Source organism: Epinephelus fuscoguttatus, linkage group LG4, assembly GCF_011397635.1.
Source record: "Epinephelus fuscoguttatus linkage group LG4, E.fuscoguttatus.final_Chr_v1".
NCBI classification, from domain to species: domain Eukaryota; kingdom Metazoa; phylum Chordata; class Actinopteri; order Perciformes; family Serranidae; genus Epinephelus; species Epinephelus fuscoguttatus.
In genome coordinates this window covers 10,765,795-10,784,887 of record NC_064755.1, presented here as the reverse complement: position 1 = coordinate 10,784,887, position 19,093 = coordinate 10,765,795, and the positions used below count along the sequence as shown (strand labels likewise).

At 41.8% G+C, this 19,093-nt stretch overlaps 1 protein-coding gene across 1 annotated transcript in view; it reads left to right on the top strand.

Moving 5' to 3' along the window:
* Window positions 1-1,419: 1,419 nt before the first annotated feature.
* The window catches only part of si:ch211-266k8.4 (uncharacterized), a 125,429-nt gene continuing 107,755 nt past the window's right edge, over window positions 1,420-19,093 (top strand). The window contains exons 1-2 of the mRNA XM_049574971.1: window positions 1,420-1,806; window positions 1,898-1,950. The gene's annotated coding sequence lies outside the window, so the exon portion shown is untranslated. The remainder of the gene's footprint in view (window positions 1,807-1,897; window positions 1,951-19,093) is intronic.

Below are 19,093 nucleotides of genomic sequence, written 5' to 3'. Positions count from 1 at the left end.
CGCTCTGGCTCCATCTCAGTGTTAACACAGCTTATCTTTGAGGCAGTGACATCCTCTTAGAAACACACAGTTTCCACAGTGTCAGATCATCTCTTCTCTCATGATACAACTGTATCTGATTATTCTGACTTCTATAGTCTGACTTTTATTGTGCTTATAAGAAACAAGATGTGTTGTCAGAGGCAAAACCTGGAATGTGAGCATGGTTATTATTATGTAGAGTTGTGGGTAACATTTTCTTGGATAGTCTGCACACAGATAGTTCAAAGAGTATTTGTAACAACAGCAGCTTATTTGTTGAGATTCAACAATCTGTTCTGTTTCACGAAGTGGAGAATGTGACTTTATTTATATTTATATTTATATTTCTTCTTTAGGTGGCAGTGTGAGCTCCCCCGATGACCCAGTCCTGCCTGTCGGGGTGGAGGACATGGATGGGATTGAAGAGGCTGGGCCTCAGGTAGGGTTGGGAGAACGTCGGTCCCCACCACCTCACCCTGGGGTGGAGGGTCCTGCTCTCCCCTTTCCTGCCTTCTACCCTGCTCCATATCCTGTGCCGCACCCTGTCCCTTACGCTTATCCCTATGCTCCTTACGCTTTCCCTCCTGCTTTCCCCCCTGCTTTCCTCCCTCCTGCATTCCCCCCTGCTTTCCTCCCTCCTGCTTTCCCTCCTGCATTCCCTCCTGCTTTCCCTCCTGCATTTCCTGCTGTGTTCCCTCCTGTGTTCCCCCCTGCATTTCCTCCTGCTTTCCCTTATGCTTTCCCAGCTGCTTTCCCCCCTGCTATCCCTCCTGCATTTCTTCCTGCTTTCCCTCCTGCTTATCCTCCTGCTGATCTGCATCATTTCGATGATCCTTTCGCTGATTTTCCTGCTGCTCCTGCTACTCCTGAACCTGCTCTTCCACCTCCCCCTCGAGGTGTTTGTCATACTGCTCCTGCAGCATGATGAGCACCTGTTGCTTACCCTGGTGCTAACCTCTTGGAAGATGTTGAGCCTCTGATTGCAGGGTAGATGGACACAAAGAGGACCAGGGAAGACAGTGATGGGGAGGAGACTGCTGCGAAGAGGGAGAGGGGAGTGAAGGGTGACTGGGATTGAGTCTACCATGGACAGGCTGAATATCCTGCATGAAACATCATGGCAGGACCAGTGATTCCCATGGCAGCCTTAGCGTCTGGCAGGGCTGGTGACAACCAAGGTAGCGTCTTGCCCTGGGGCCATTGGATTCACCCTTTTCAACCCTGAGGGCTGGCCTTTGTGTCTGGCTGGGCAAGAAAAGCCTCAGGTAGCCTTTGCGTCTGGCGAGGCTTTTAGGACCCCAGGTAGCGTCTTGCACTGGGATGTTTAGGGAGTATCTCCTCATTCATTGCACGGTGGATTGATCAACCTTTCTTTCATCCTGAGGGTCGGCCATTGTGTCTGGCAAGGCTGGCAATGAACCAGGTAGCTCTTGCGTCTGGCAGGGCTGTTGACACCCCGTGCATGTAGCCTTTGCGTCTGGCGGGGCTGAGGAAGATGAAGTTGCCTTTGCATCTGGCTGGGCGACAAACTGTCACCTTGGTCTGTGTTCAAATGAACACCAGCACCAGATCTCTCTGTCATTGTCACACACACACACACACACACACACACACACACACACACACACACACACACACAGTTTTCTCCAGGTCACCACTGAAGACGACAGCACTGACAGAAGAACAAAGCTGCAAAATTTAAAGAGAAGACAAGACACCACTCTCAGACCACCAGATGACTGAACATTGGCCTCCAGAGACTAAAATGCCTTCACATGGCCAAAGGTATAGTAACTATTTTAAACATATTATATTCATAATATTCAATAATTCAAAGAGTATTTGTCTCACTAACAGTTTTTTTGTCATACTAAAGGTTTATCTCACTCCACCACCTGAGCTGCTGCTGTTCACCATGGACGAAAAAAAGTAAGTACGAGCCTCTGACTTACTAAAACAGTGACCTAGGCTAGAGCATGATGTGATATAAAGACAGAAAGTTATGTGTACTATTGTGTAAGCTAGCTACAAACTCTATACCTCGCCTGTTTCTTTAGATAATATCACTTATTTAGTAACTGAAAGATTATTAATCTGTTTTACTAACCATTATTCATGTTCCTTGTCTTACTACACCACCTGAGCTGCTGCTGTTTGCTGTGGACTAAAGATGAGTCTGAGCTTTTGACTTATAAAGATAATGTATGTTATTGTGTATTGTGTGTACGCCAACTTCTTGTTCTCCTCTTGTGTGCAGGGGCTCCTGAGAGTGGAAGTGAGCCAAACCACAGAGAGCCGCCATCCCAGCCGTCGACTGAGCGCACTCTGTCACACTAATGTCTGAACTGCACTGGTTTGCTGTTGCATTCAATAAAACACTCAGACATATAAAGTGACACTATGTACTGTGACATTTATTTTATCTGCAGTGATGTTGAGTTCATGTGAAGCCTTTTAAATAGTGAATCATCTGCAGGTGTCATAACAGGTATAAACAGCTTTGTCACCTGGAGTCTCTTTAAATAAGCAGCTACACTGAGTCATCTGGTTCACTATGTCATTTTAAAGCAAAGCTACATATCCAGAAGTTCTGAGAAATCAATGAAGTCAACAGATGAATTGGAAAGGTTGTAAACACTGCGGAAAAGGGAGAGAAAGTGTTCTGAGGCCTTCAGCCACTGCAAAAGATCAATCACACACATGCACACACACCTCCTTTATATCAACAGGCAAGCAGCAACGTCCAGGGCTGAAAATGACGCCAACACGAAAGTGCCAGTTTCTAGAATGGCCACTTGAGACTGGCTTCAGTCCCCACAGACCCCCATGTTTAAATGCCCAACCCTACAGCAGAAATAAACATGTTCACTGCCTGGTATAAAAACTGTTTTTTGTCTCTATAGCTAATTTCTCTGTTCATGACAAAGGTATGGGGGTGAATGTTTATATTACTCACCTGTTTTATTAGCGTTTTTAAACTGTCGTCATGTCTGTATATAATCCCCCACATCAGTACACATGTGGTCCTTCAGGTTCAGTGACATTTTTACATTTCCATATGTCAATCTGCAGAAATAAAACCTAATTTATGATAAAGGATTTATAAGTTTTGGACAAAAAAAGATGATCTGTACAGAGACCACAGTAATTACTTGCATCAGAGTAGGTCATATCTTCAGCTTCTTTTCTATTAAAATATATTTACCACAGTGATGGTCTTTTGAGGTCTTGTACCGTTTTGTCGCCATCTCACTTTGATCCACTACATTCAGTGGTTTTCCCCGTTTAATCAAGGCGATGAAGATCTCTACTATCAATAGTGCCAACAGGTATCAACAGGTCAGTCTCCTCTGTGTATAAAAATATGAGAGGCAACATGAATGTCTGTGTTGGTCTCTCTTCTCCAGGTCAGTCTATGCTTGTGTTTCTCTTTTGATCATCAAATCCACAGTGTTTGGAGACATCTTCAGGAGGGACACTGCAGTCCCATGACCAATATTCACAAAGCTCTATCCATCTGCCTACAGACAGCAGAATACCTGAATGAAGAATTAAAGATGCTGGCCCCTCAGGTTGGGTCCTTGTCTCAAATATACCTTGTTATAAAAAAAAAAAAGAAAATATTACATTAATTATACTTATTAAGAGCCACTATGTTGTACTGAATGTTTTACTAATGTAGGTATGGTATACAACTCAGGAAAACAGTTCAATTTATGTGAGAATGACAAAAATATAATTAAAGTATTAATAGAATATGAGGTGTTATTTATGTATGGTACTATACAAATATGAGTTTGCATTATCATCTGGATGAAAGGGATTTCCCCAACCTCCCACTTCTTTGTCTTTTTTCCTTTTTTTCCAATGGAAGCAGAAAAATCTCAGAGGAAATGTCAGAAATCTGATGAAAAAGCATACCTTCAAATAAAAAAAACCAATTGAAAATATGATATTAATTATACTTATTAAGAGCCACTACGTTGTGCTGAATGTTTTCCTAATGTAGGTGTAGAGTACAACTGACAAAAACAGTTCAATTTCTGTGGAAAATAATAATAAAAGTATGAATGGAATATGAGGTGTTATTTATGTATGCTTTACCATAAGGGGACAAATGAACTGTTTGGTAGAGCATGTTTTTAAAACTTATTTGGCCTTTATTAAACTTTTATTTCTTGTATAAAGTTAGATAAATCTGTTCACTAAGAGCTCTGAAACTATGACATGTTGAAAAAATATATCCAACTTTGAAAATCCAAGCACAAAGAGCCCTCCTGTCTGGAGTGACTCTGACAGAGAATTTATACGTCTGTGTTCAACTGATGCTGTAGGTACGGCACAAAGAGAATTTATAGTTGTGTGTTGACCCTACGCACGTAGCCTTTGGCATTGTGAGCATTTTTACTTGTGCTGTGGCGTGTCTGTGTCACTCTGCAGTTACACTTCCAAAACGCTTGTCAGTGGTGGAGGTTTCTGTGAAGTGCTGTAAGTTTAGTTGGTTAAAAACACACATTAAACACACATTAAATATGGCTTATTAGAGACAATTTGAAAAGCAAGTACACAAAATGGCTTCACTATAACTCGCTGCATTCACAGACAAACACTTGTCTTTATCCGAACACATTTTCCCCACAAATACAACATGCTAATGTTATTAGCACAAGCCTATGGCATTTTACACAGTATAAATTAGCTGAGCAACTAGCGATCTTTTCCTCTTCTCATATAAAGCCAAGGACAACAACAACATTTAACCAAGGTAACGGCACACAATTTGGCTCCATTACAACTCACAAAATTCATTGATAAAACAACTGTCATACTAAACATGTTTTCCAAACAAATACATTTTAACTTTATTAGCACAAGCCTATGGCATTTTACATTGTATAAATTAGCCTAGTGACTAACTTTTCTCTTGTTATATAAAACAGGGACAACAGCAACATTTAACAAAGGTAACGGCACACAATTTGGCTCTATTACAACTCACAGCATTCACAGACAAAACAATTGTCGTAGACTTAACACGTTTTCCAAACAAATATAACATGCTAATGTTATTAGCACAAGCCTATGGCATTTTACATTGCATAAATTAGCCTAGCAACTACCTTTCCTCTTCTCATATAAAACAGGGACAGCAGCAACATTTAACAGTCTCTCTCCTGTATATGTGTGACTTCAACTGGAACCGCTGCGCTCAAGTGATGCACCTTTACACCTGTGTGTGTTCTCATGTGGACTGTCAAGTTACTGGTAGATCTGAAGTGTCTCCCACATACTTTACAAGTATACGGCCTCTCACCTGAATGAGTCCTCATGTGGTCTAACAAGACACCATTACGTCTGAAAGCTCTCCCACATACTTTACAAGTATACAGCTTCTCACCTGAGTGGACTGTCATGTGACTTTCCAATCCTGCCTTCTTACTGAATCTTTTCCCACAGGTCTTGCAAAGGTATATCTTCTCACCTGTGTGGGTTCTACAGTGCCTTTGCAATCCTGACTTCTGACTGATCTTGTCCCACATGTGTTGCAAGAAAACGGCTTAACATCTGTGTGGCTGTTCAGGTGTCTCTGCAATTTTGACTTGCGCACTGGACTTCCTCTCCTCAATACAGAGCTGCTGCTCCTTGACAAACTCTCTCAAAGACTCAACTGAACACGTTGTCTAATGTAGGCTACAGTAAATGTCGCTCAAGGTTTAATGCCTAGGTTAACCTCCCGAAGTTAACTCAGTCATTTGTGAAATGGGACTGGCGCCTTTTTCTTGTTCACTACTACCACTTCTTCTTCTTCTGATTTGATTGACAGTTGGCAACCAGCTTACCAGGTGCATTACCGCCACCTACCGCTCTGGAGTGTGGAACAGGAGCGAGGCAGTCAAAACAAAACAAAACAAAACAAACAAACAAACAAAAAAGGTAAAGTTCTATATCCTCTCCATTAATCCAGGTATAGGTATTTGTAGTTGTAGTAGTTTTATTCAGTCATGACAACACCAAACATTGTACACAGTATTGACATTTCACACAAAATCACAAAATCAAGAATCATGTGTTGAATATTGACTGAAAAGGCATAGGCAGAAGCAGACTGCTTATAAGAGCCTATCCTATATTATCAACTTTTTAGCCTACCAACCTCCAAAAAACAAAGAAACCACAACAACAGATAATTAATCGCACTTATAAGCTTCAAAAATAGCTTTACAAACCATTTTCTTAAAAACCAAAAGAGAATGACATGTTTTTAAATTTATGTTGGCATCATTCCAGAATTTAACGCCAATAATGGAGACACATCTCCTTTTCATACCTTTTTTAGCTTTTTGTACAGTAAACTTGCAAGCACCTCTAAGATTATAAGGACTGTCCTGAATTGAAAAGAACCTCTGTATTGAGTCAGGGAGCATTTTTGATTTTGCTCTAAACATAATTTGCATTATTTTATAATAAAACAGATCATTAAATTTCATAACATGGGAATTTAGAAAAAGTATTTCTGTGTGAGCATAATAATCAGCCTTATTGATAATACGTATAACTCGTTTTTGCAGTTTTATTATTGAATTTATGGTGGTTTTAAAGGTGGATCCCCACAATTCCACACAGTAAGATATATAGGGAACAATCAATGAGTAGTAGATCAAATGCAAAGCCGTGGAATTCAATACATTTCTGGATTTATACAGGATTGCAAGTGATTTTGAGATTTTCCCTTTAATATATTCAATGTGTTGTTTCCATGTTAGCTTTTGATCAATGACAACCCCAAGGAATTTAGTCTCAGAAACTCTTTCGATGTCAGCATTACAGATTTTTAAATTAACATTACAATCACTTTCATTTGGATTCCCAAAAACCATAAATTTTGTTTTCTTAATATTTAAAGATAATTTATTGACATCAAACCAAGTCTTGAGATTTTCCAGCTCCATTTCTACACAACACAAAAGTTCCTTTAAATTCTTACCAGAGCAAAACAAATTGGTATCATCTGCAAATATTACATATCTATAAATCTGTTACATTGCAGATGTCATTGATATAAAGAATGAACAGTATTGGACCAATCACTGATCCTTGTGGTACGCCACATGTAATCTTTCTCAGTGCTGACATAGTATCATTAATTTGTACACACTGGTGTCTATTACCTAAATAACTTTCCAGCCAAGAATGAACAACCCCTCGTATTCCATACATCTCTAATTTCTTCAATAACTGTCTGTGATCTATGGTGTCAAACGCCTTCTGCAGATCAATATACAGACCAATAGAACACTCACCATTTTCATTTGCATTTGCTATTTCTTCTACCATTTGCATTACTGCAAAAGCAGTGGTTCTGCTTTCTCTGAATCCATATTGATTTTCACTTAATAATTTATTTTTATGAATGAACAAATTTAATTGTTTCACAAACAGTTTCTCTAAAATTTTAGAAAATTGCAGCAAAAGTGATATTGCTCTGTAATTTTCCATATAGTGTTTATCTCCATTTTTATGAATTGGGATCACCTTTGCTATCTTCATGTTGTTAGGAAAGATTCCTTTTTGGAAAGACAGATTACAAACATAGGTCAAGGGTCTGACAATATAATCAATAACATTTTTAATAATTACAGTATCAATGGAATGGATGTCAAGTGATCTCTTATTTTTTAATTTTCTTACAGTTTCAATAATATCAGTTTCATGTACCCCACTTAAAAACATAGAACTAGCATTAGTATTAATCAAATTATTAAACATATATTTGTTGTTATCAGATACAGTAATCTCTTTTTAGCTCCAACATTTACAAAGTAGTCATTGAACTCATCAACAATATTTCTTAAATCATCCACTTTATTATTAACTTTATTTATAAAGAAATCTGGAAGTTCTGAATTATTACTTTTATTATGTATAATATAATTGATTACCTTCCAAGTTTTTGTATGTTATTTTTACTGTCCTCCAATATTTTACTATAGTATTCCTTTTTTTGAGTCCTCATAATAGTAGTTAGTTTGTTCTTATAGCGCTTATATTTTTCCTCACTATCACTAGTTCTCTGCTGTAAAAACTTTTTGTACAGTTGGTTTTTCTTATTACATGCCTTTTGCAGACCTTTTATAATCCATGGTTTACCTTCATATTGATCTTTCACCCTACACATTTTTATAGGACAATGCTTAATATATAATTTTAAAAATGCAGACAAAAATGCATCATATGCTAAATCTGGATCATCAACATAAACCTCGTCCCAGTTACAATTTCTAAGATCCATCTTTAAGGCTTCAATTCTTTCTAATGTTTTCAATCTCCTTAATTTGTAGGGATGTTTATTTCTATCAATCGTACATTTAGCAATTAAATTATGCACAACTACAAAAACAGGAAGGTGACATCACTGACATCACTTATGAGCAAACCGCTTGTTACTTGGTGATGAGTATTCGTAAAAATATTGTCTATAAGAGTTGCACTGTCTTTGGTTATTCGACTAGGGTTGTCAATCAGGGGCCAGATACCTAGACTGAACATTGTGTTACAAAATTCTGTTGTCATTTTATGTTCATTCCATTTCATTAAATCAATATTGAAATCACCACAAATAAAAACTTGTTTCTTATCACATACCTTACCTAAAATGTCAACCATGGAATTAACAAAGGAATCAATGCAAGAGCCAGGTGTCCTATATATGCAACTCACAATAATACTTTTCAGATTAGTGGAATGAATTTCAATTGTCAGACTCTCCATGATATCATCCACAACTGTACTGTCAACCACTCTACACTGAAAATCTTTCTGTACAAAGAAAGCCACTCCACCACCCCTTTTATTCTTGCGGTTTACATTAAAATGATTGTATCCCTCTAATATGAAATTGGAGCCCTTTTCATTTGTCAGCCAGGTTTCACTGATGGCAATGACTTGAAAACTATGTTTTAAAGATTGCACAATTTCTTTGATTTGATCAAAATTTGCATAGAGGCTTCGACTATTAAAGTGTATAATTGAAAATCCATTCAGACTGAGTTCATTAAACTGAATTTCCATGTAATATTTGGACCCAGAGTTCCAATCTTTATAAAAATTTGCATCTGGATCAATGTCATTCTCAAAACTAAATGATTTATGTTCAGCTGACTTCAAAAAACTTAAGTATGACTCTTCATATATTCTATTGAAACAGGGCTCAGCTAAATAGTTTTCATTCTCATAGAAATCCTCATACTCCTGTTCTAAGGGAAAAGATATATTTTTATCTGTCATATCCTAACTAAAAAAAGTAAATATCAACAAAACAGCAAAACAGAAGTCACAAGATTGTACAATATGCTTGTATAAAACAGCTGTTCTCTTACCATCATAGAGCACAGGATATAACTCAAAGTGAAAAGCAACAAATTCTATTTTCATACTTCAAACTTGGCACTAACTCTTTATCTTGCTTCTTTATTCCAATAAACCAAACAAACATTTTCCAATCCTCATTGAGTGTGCCATTTGCTAACCAAGCTGCATCCATTGTCACTTGTATTGTTCCAAGTCTCTCAGATTCCTCACTGCAATCACCTTTGCCTGCTCTGGTGGTCCATTTAACTTGATAAATGTTTTCCCATTTCTTGTCCATGTTGCTTGAATTTTATTTTGTTTTCTGAGTATGCGGCTATGTCTAGCTATTTCAGCATTCTTCTTCACAAATGTTCATTTATGTACACCCCTGTGCCCTTTAGTTTTTTTGCCTGTCGTAGTAAATTAATCTTATACTTTCTGTTGGTAAGCTGAACAACAATGGTTGGTTTGGCATTTTTATCCTTACGTGGAAGGCTGTGGCAGGCTGAGATGTTCTCACCGTCCAGATCAATGTTCTTACTGCTCAAAAATGTAACAACTTGTGTCTCTAGTGTGAGCAGTTCTTCAGGTGGTGCATCCTCACGTTGCTGGTCACTGGCTGCAGCCCTGGCATAGCTGCGATGTCTGGTATCCAGCCCAGTGATGATCAGGTCATTTCCCCTGGAGTACTGCTCCAGGTCATCAATCCTTTCTTCAAGCAGATGGATCTTCTGGTCTTTAAGTTTGATTGTGGCCTTCAGCTCACGGACTTCTTCCACTAGGCCCATCAGACTGGCTTGCTGTATTTCATTAGATACTTTGCTGTATTTCATTAGATGCTTTGATGTTTTGCCCTCTGCTTCTGCCCCAATGAGGTTTCCTATGCTGGGTTTAAGTTTAGCAGTTTTTCCAGTGTTGCTGCCAGTTTCTTCCCCTCCTCCAAATAACCCCTGCACTCAAGCAACACATGTTTCACAGTTTCTGGACAACTACATTTTGCGCAGAGACCAGTTGAATGTCTCCCTGTCCTCCACAATGACTGGTTAAGCCCAGTGTGCCCTATCCTTAGATGGGTGATGACCGTTTCCTCTTTCCGGCTCGTGCTCAGCCTTCTTCCCAAACCAACGTGTTTTTGGATGTTCAAAAAATTCCTCCCAGTTTCATTCGGTTCCCAGTACTCCTGCCATATTTTGCACATCTGTTTTTTGATAAATGCTTTGCCTTCAGGTGTACTTAAAGGAACTTCCATATTGACTGCTGTTGATTTAAGTGCTTGCTTTGCTAAAATATCTGCATCCTCGTTTCCCTCTACTCCTGCATGAGCAGGAAGCCAAACAAAGCAGACGGTCATGCCCTTATTGAACATTCTGTAAATGAAGTGATGAATTTGAAAAAACAGATCTAGCCTGCAGGACTTAACGGATTCGATGCTAGTGAGTGCTGCCCAGCTATCTGATGCGATGACTGCCTTTCTAATGTTGTTCTCCTCTATCCACTGCATCGCTATCATAATGAGCTAGGAGCTCAACTGTATATACTGAAAGATGATCAGGGGTTCTTTTCTTAATGGCTTTTTTACATGTTGGAATGTAGATGGCAGCTGCTGTCCTTCCGGTCTCAGGGTCTTTTGAGCCGTCAGTGAAAATCCTAGTTTTATCATTAAAATGCTGTTCTATGTACACATCTACAATCCTCTCAGCCTGTGTTTACTTTGAATTCCCTTTAAGCTCTTGTCATATATTCAAATCAACAGATGGAGTCACAAATAACCATGGAGGGATGTCTGGATATGGGACTGTTGGGCTATATGCTATGTTGCACAGACCAAGGCTCTCTGCTTTAGCATTTCCTACCCATCCGAAACTGAAACACCTACTTTCATTGTGTTCCCCAACGATCCTCTCAGATTGCTTTAGCAGGGTGTGAGCTACAGTGTCCCTGAAGATCGACCCAATATGTTAACATTACTGCGGTCCTTCTTATTCTTAATGGTTGCTCTCCTATCTCCACTTGCATGGCAGCCACTGGGGAGGTTCTAAAGGCTCCACTGCAGACCCTTAAAGGAGCAATAAGCGAAATTCATCATTTCTGGATTGAAGGAATTAAAAAATTGCTATGTGAAGAACTAGAGGTGTAATTTCATCTGGAGTATAGCATGGCCTCACACATCCTCTCTCTGTGTTGATCTCCAGCCCATTGTTTACAAGCCGGTCTGGCTGCACGTTCATGTACGTTCATGTGAATCCCCCCCTCCCCGTGCGTGACTTCCGGTCAGCCGCTTTCCCTCATCGGAGCGGTGCAAGCCTTTTTTTTTTAATTTTCAATTGTTTACGTTAGTCAATCAGTTAGTTAGTTAGTTAGTCTGTGTATTTTATATAGATAACTGTGCCCACGTTTCCGTTATCCGGTAATTGCAGGTAAAAATAATTCCCTCTAAACGCGAATAAATCACACGTCAATCAGAAACTATGAACCAAAAAAGCACAATCTATCCCGAGTGAGACAAACTGCTTGATCCCCGTCTCCAGTGTACCAGCAGAGAACCTGCAGAACTGAATCAGCGAAAAAACACACTGCGCTACGCAGCCTCTCTACCTGAGCAGGCAAAGCTGCGGCTCGCACCCTCGACACAGAGATGGTGCTTCTGCATGCCAGCCAAACGTGTGCGCACCTGTGAGAAATAAATATATGAGGTGTACGCTGCTTTTCTGTCTTTTTTTCCTTTTCTTTCTTTCTTTCTGTCAGCGACATACACTCCTAACACAGGACGGGTTGTTTTTATTGACCAGGTTGATAATTAAAGGAGCTATATGTAAGAAATCTAAAGCAAATAGTCGTAAAATCCTCCTAATATGTCACAAAGACTAAGGAATAATGGTCATATAACATACTGATCTCACCGACAACAGTAGTACAGCCAGAATATTTGCATTTAAAAAAAATTTTTACGGTCCGCAAATCATGTTTATGTTTTGAATTTGTGTTTTGGCCTGTTGCGCCACCCACCGCTGTCTACCAGTCACGCAGTTAGTAGAGTCTCAGCATCAGTTACAGTTACGACTGAGCTACAGCAGCACGGCAAGCAGCATTAGCAGTGTCCCGGTACATAGCATTAGCAGCCAGCTCCTCATAAGCTGTATCCCGGCAGCAGCGTTAGCAGCAGAGAAGCCGAACTTGCTCGAACAGTCCGCTTGAAAACCGAAGATCACACGGCGCTGCGGCCCTGCCACGGCAGCCGCCCGTGGGCAAACAAATCAGTCTCCAGTGTGCCGCTGCCCAGCAACCTCGAATCTGTAGGGCGGACATGTCTCGCGGCAGTATTTTGAATTTGAGTGCAGTAACCGTTTTGGCCACATTCTTACATACAGCACCTTTAAGCCATAGTAATGTGCGGATTGGCTCTGATAGTACGCAAATCAGCATGTACGCATCAACCATCCAGCCATTACAACAAGATTGAGCTAGCAGCCCTGCCTGGCTGCCCACCTGGGCATTGCCAGATCCCGGCTAGTGCTAACTCCGGGAGCTAATGCTAACGTTTCTACTTTTCTCTGTGAGTGAGAGTGATGTGTTAGCCTAGCGGGCAGCCCGTGAGCCTGGCGAGCTGCTCAAGCTCCAGACATTAACCCATCCTAGTGTTTCCTCCGCAGCCTCCACTTCACCCAGCTGCCCGATAAAACCGCTGCTTCTTACCACTTTAACCTGAAGTGATGTTTTAGCATAGTGGGCAGCCCGCGAGCCAGCTGCCTGCTAGGCTAAAACATCGCTCTCACTCACGGAGAAGAGGAGGAATGTTAGCATTCGCAGAGGTAGAGGGGGGAGTGGCTCATGACACACTTTGGTTTGGTCTACAGGCAGTGCACAACACCAAACCTAGCGGTGAAATGATTTCGCTTTTTGCCCCTTTAATGCCTGTGCCTGCTCCACCTCCATTCTATTCAGGTGGCTGTCTGCTGCTGAAATATATGCTATACATCCATAGTCAAATACTGATCTCATTAATGCTTGATATACTTTTAATAGTGCTGTTCTGGTAGCTCCCCAGTCCCTTCCCGATAGACATCTTAAGAGGTTATTAACCTACTTACATTTCTCTGTGACTTTGCTCATATGCTGTTTCAAGGTCAGCTTTTCATCAGATATCACCCCGAGGAATTTAACTACCTTGGCATGCTCTATTGTTTGACCATATCATTTTACAGTCACGTCTTTATGTCGTCTGGAAAAGCATATCACTTGTGTCTTTGCAGCACACATCGTAAAGCCCCAGTCGTTCGCCCACTGCTCCACTGCCATAATTGCTGCCTGCATTTTTTTTTCTGGATAAATGTTAAATTTCATCCTCTTATCCATAAGGCCCTGTCATCTGCATATAAGGACCTCCCTACATTTCTTTCAGCTTTTTCAAAGATGTCATTAATCATTATATTGAATAGTACTGGACTGCAAACGCTGCCTTGCGGGGTTCCATTTTCAACTTTATATAACTTTGAGTACTCTGTACCCACCCTGACCTCTGTTATCCTGTCTAATAACAAGTCCATCACCCAGTTATAGAGCCTACCACCCACACCTAATTTACTTAACTTGATCGGCAGTCCCTCCTTCCACAACATGCCGTATGCTTTTTCAACATCAAAAAAGACAGCTATCACCATCTCCCCATTTGTTGGAGCTTTTTTGATTTCTGACTCCATGCATAACATAACCTCCTTGGTGGTAATAATTATTGTTAGCGTATCTCTTTGTGTCCAGATTTTGACTGTTACTGATTCATGTTCTTCTCCAACACCTATCGCACTAAACCTTGTTCCCACCTGTGCAAATGTTGCTACCCCACCACCTTTACCATTCACACTATCATTTCTAATCGCTGTCTAACCCTGTAGTACCAAATCCCACTGTGGGAGTTATGACCATGAAGAGCCACCACCCCATGATAGCGCTTGTGAACTTGATGCTTCCCCACTTAACATTTCCTCAACTTCCTCCCATCCTGAACCCTTGATTCCCAGGTACTTTTCCACTGACTTAACAATTATTTTGATCTTTTCTGTTTTCCTTTCCGTTTGTGCAGAACACTTTATTACCTCAACAATAAACAAGATAAAATCATTTTTCCCCACAATCAGAGTGTCTTCCTTGACCTTGTTACATCCCTCACATGATCTTGGTTTCTTATTCTCTGCCACGGTCTGGTTATTGCTCATTCTGCCTGATTGTAAAGTTACTTTCTTGACTGCTTCAGCATTTCTTCCGACGTTTTGATCCGCTGTACTTCTACAGCTCTCTTACTTGCTTCACACCCCCTGTAAGCAGAGCTGTGTTTCCCCCCACAGTTCCTGCAATTAAGCTCAGCCCCATCTGCACATTTCCTGTACTCATGCTCCCCAGCACACCTTCCACATCTTTGTTTGCCTTTACAGACTGCTGCTACATGTCCATATTTTTGACACCTAAGGCACCTCAAAGGTGGGGGAATGTAAGGTCTGACCTTGTAGCACATATAGCCAGTGTATACTTTGGGTGGAAGTGTTTCCTGGTCAAACACAATCATAACTGCCAAGCTATCACTGTTAAAAATCAATATACTGCTCATGGGGCAGCGAGATGCATCTCTCCCCCAAGCTGTGTATGCAGACACCAACCTACTGGGGAAGAGGAGATGGAGACACAGCCAGATACTGGCAGACCGGTTTTGGTCCTGCTTCATCAGGAACTACCTGCCTAATCTACAGGTGCGTGGCAAATGGCAGAAAGATCCTGGAGAGCTGACAGAGGGAGCTGTGGTAATGATGATGGACCCCCAGCTACCCTGTGGTATGTGGCCAGTTGGTAAAGTGGCACGTGCTTTAACAAGCCAGGACGGAAGAAGCCGTACTGCCAAAGTCACATGTGGGGGGAAGACCTACACAAGACTGGTAACCAGGCTCATAGTTCTTCCATCAATTGAATCTAACCCTGATTAACTTGTGATTTCTGTATCAGATTCAAATGTACCATCTGAAGGGGCGGCTGTTAAAAATCACAAGAGACTTGACTCCACCCTGTTGGAACCGCCCACCTCCTGAGGTGATATAAGCCCGCCTCGAACCTCAGCCCTTCCTTTTCTCTCCTTCCCTCCAAAACCACCAGACAAAGAAAGCCGCCTGAAGTACCCTCCTTTTCTATAATGGTATATTGTGGATGCATAAATGTGAAGTAAGTTAAGTTCATGGACCTTGATTTATTGTTACTTCTGTGTGAAGGTGAAAATTTATGTTTTATGACTTATCCTCTATGTTTATTCTGTGCAGGAAATCATCCACCACCCTTTGTTCCACTCTGCTCATCCTCGTAACCTCAAATAAATTGCCAAGAACAGACTGCCGGTTCCTGTGTTTAAATGTGCACACCACAATGGATGCTACCCTGAACCACCGCCACATACAGCCTAGTTTTTTCAATCACATTTCTCGCCATTACGTGTTGTCTTTAAGCGTCTCGCCTCGGCAACCCTTGCTCCTATTGTCCTTCACTTGGTCTACCAACTTGTTTGTGGGTATTCCCAAAATTACACTTCGAACTTTCCCTTTGTTATTGATCAGTGATCCTTGCACCCGCTTACCTTCAATCTTGTTAAGTCAGATAGCTTTCCCCTGCTGATCAGCATTCCTGCAAATGACCAACAATGCTCCATTTCTCAATATTCATGCACTTTTCACCTGTCTGATCAACTTGTTTATGGCTTTTCTTAACTGAACTGGGTTCCACTCACCGAATGATGCACCTTCCTGGACCATTTTAATAATTACTTTGCATTCCTCATCTCATCACTCTCCATCACACTATGTTGCTCAGTCTCAGTTTCCTCTGAGTGACAAGTTTCGTTATATTGTCTCTGTTCTTTGCGTTTTCGCCTGCTACCTTTCTCCACAGTTTTCCAGTTTTCATTTCTCCCGCTACCTGCTACCATTCCTCCTAACTCACTTCCTGATCCATCACTTCGTTCTGCCATCTCCTGTCCATTCACAGCCCAGTCGTGCCAATCCTCCGCCCACTTCCAGTGACTCTTGTTACACTATTGTAGGGATTCACAGGACCACAGATGATTTATCATTTGGTAAAATCATCACTGATTTCAAGGCTTTTTCCTCTGCATGCTCTTTGTTCTCCAGACAAAGACAGCTAGGACACCCATCTCCACAGGAGGTCTCACCTCACACCTCAGTGAGACTCAAGTCCCAAAACTTGATTGGACCTTTACAGTGACATGTGACTCTGATGTCACAGGCATCTGTAGATTTGTGCTCCCTTCCAACAGATTCCTGGCTCTTCTCTGCTCCACCCGTGGAGCAGTGCTCTTAACTCCAGCTGCTTCAGCAGCTAACACCTCTTCCCGTTTGGGCCTGGACAGCAGAGGCCCGAACCCCTGCTCCATAGCCCAAACCTCTAAAGGGAGGGCAACTGATCACAGACTCTCTGGCAAACACAAGGTTTGCAAACCAGCTTTCCAGCAACAAGGAACTAAGTGAGTTAGCACCCAGCGTCTAACTCTGCAAGGACCCCGAGCGACCAGCTTCCTCGGATCAGAACCTTTGGAACAAAGGACCCAACAAAGACTGCAGCTGAAACCATCTTCCCAGTCTTCTTCTGCCGGCTAACAGCAGTACACCACCGAGTGACTCTTTCCTCCATTCATTCAAGGATCGGTAATGTAACAACTGGGCATAGCTTATCACAGCTTTACAGGCTAAGCAAGACTGTTTAACTTTTTGTATGTGATTTAATGCTGTTTACTGAGTTATTGTTGTGATGGATTGCAGTAAAGCCTGGCTCACACTACAGGATTCTTGGGCTGATTTGACCCAGATTCGGCCCTCCCGACAATCGGTGGAGAAATCGGGTCTCGGACCTTAATTGGCCCTGATGTTCGGCCCAGATTATCTTCTAGTGTGAGCGGGTGAAAGATGAATCTTAAACTCTACGATCAGCTCACAGACACGTCGAGGCCAACCCGATAATTTTCAAACATGTTTGATTTTTATCGGGATGACGCCGGAAGTGGATGCCAACTGCTGTAAAAGAAGCAGACGAAGAAGAAGAGGCCGGACGTAACGTTACCTAGAGACGGAAATGGCGACCGCGAAGGAGCAGCAGAGCAGCGCTCCAGCTGGTGGGTGATGTAGTAGGTGACGTACCGCGAGTTGGTTTGTGATTGATCCTCGCTCTGCAGTTTTCAACATGGCGGCCAGGTAACAATCTCATTTTACAGCTAAACAGTAACTAAACTTTAGTTACTAAAGTACATTTCTGAAAATACATATTTACACATAACACAACATAGGCAAAGCAGTAACAGAATGTGGTTACAGAAAACCTCTCCTTTTTAAATGTAGTCTTTTTGCCATGGTACCTAGCCAGCAGGTGACACAAAGAAGTCTCTCAGGAGATCGAGCTGGTGCTTGGCAGTGAGGGTGGGGTTCCGTGCCCTTCCCGCTTGCACACACTCCATGGCCCCCAGGCCATCTCTCCTCCATGCTCCCTCATGGACCCTGTGGTCTGCATCTTCCCAGTCTGCCAGCGTTGGTGGCATGTAGGCCTCTGAATGATGCTGACAAAGGAAGTTGTGAAGGCATACTGAAGCCAGGGTGATCTTGGTTACAGTGTCAGGATGTAGGAGAATTGTAGCGCGGAATATTCTAAACCTATTAGCCAGAATGCCAAAGGCATTTTCTACAACTCGCCGTGCTCGTGAGAGCCTGTAGCTGAAGATCCTGTGGTTCTGGTCCAGCTGCCTGTAGGGGTAGGGCTTCATCAGGTCTGTTCTAAGAGGGTAAGCCTCATCCCCCACAAACATGTAGGGACACACAACCTTGGAACTGGGGAGCTTTTCGGGAGGCGGAACATCCAGGAGAGCCCGGTCCAATGCTCTCTTCAGGTCTGAATGGGCAAAGAGCCCAGCATCTGAGACCCTCCCCTTAGCACCAACACTAACATAAATGAACTTATAATGTGCATCTACAGCAGCCATCATAAGAACTGAAAATCTGCTTTTATAATTGAACCATGTGCTACCGCTGTGGACCGGGGGCTGGATGTAGATATGTTTTCTGCAAATAGAGGAGCAGAATGATAGATTAACATCAACAGTCATACCACTTATAATAACAAATTGCTTACAATGTAAATGTCTTATAACATACTATGCATTCTGTTATCGTTTGATAAGGAGGAGGAGGAGGAGAGAGGATGAGAGAGGTGAGGAGGAGAGGAGGAGGAGAGTGGAAGAGGAGAGGGGGAGAAGAGAAGATGGGGAGAGGGAAAGAAGAGGAGAGAGGAGTAGGAGAGTGGAAGAGGAGAGGGGGAGGAGAGAAGATGGGGAGAGAGGAAAAAGAGGAGGAGAGGAGAGAGAAGGAGGAGAGTGGAAGAGGAGAGGGGGAGGAGAGAAGATGAGGACAGATGAAGAAGAGAGAGGAAGGAGGATGAGGAGAGAGGAAGAGAGGGAAGAGTGAAGAGGAAAAGGAGGATTCTAACCTTCAGGAAGTCATCTTTCAAGACCTGATGCAGGGCCTCGCATGTCTCCTTCACAATAGTAGATATTGTTGTTGCCCCAATCCTATACTGGAAACTCAGGGATTTATAGGTTTCACCTATAATGGAGAAAAACAAAGCAACATTACTTCAAAATGAAAATACAACTGAGAAAAAAACTGTACATGTGTATCTCATATCTATAACCACC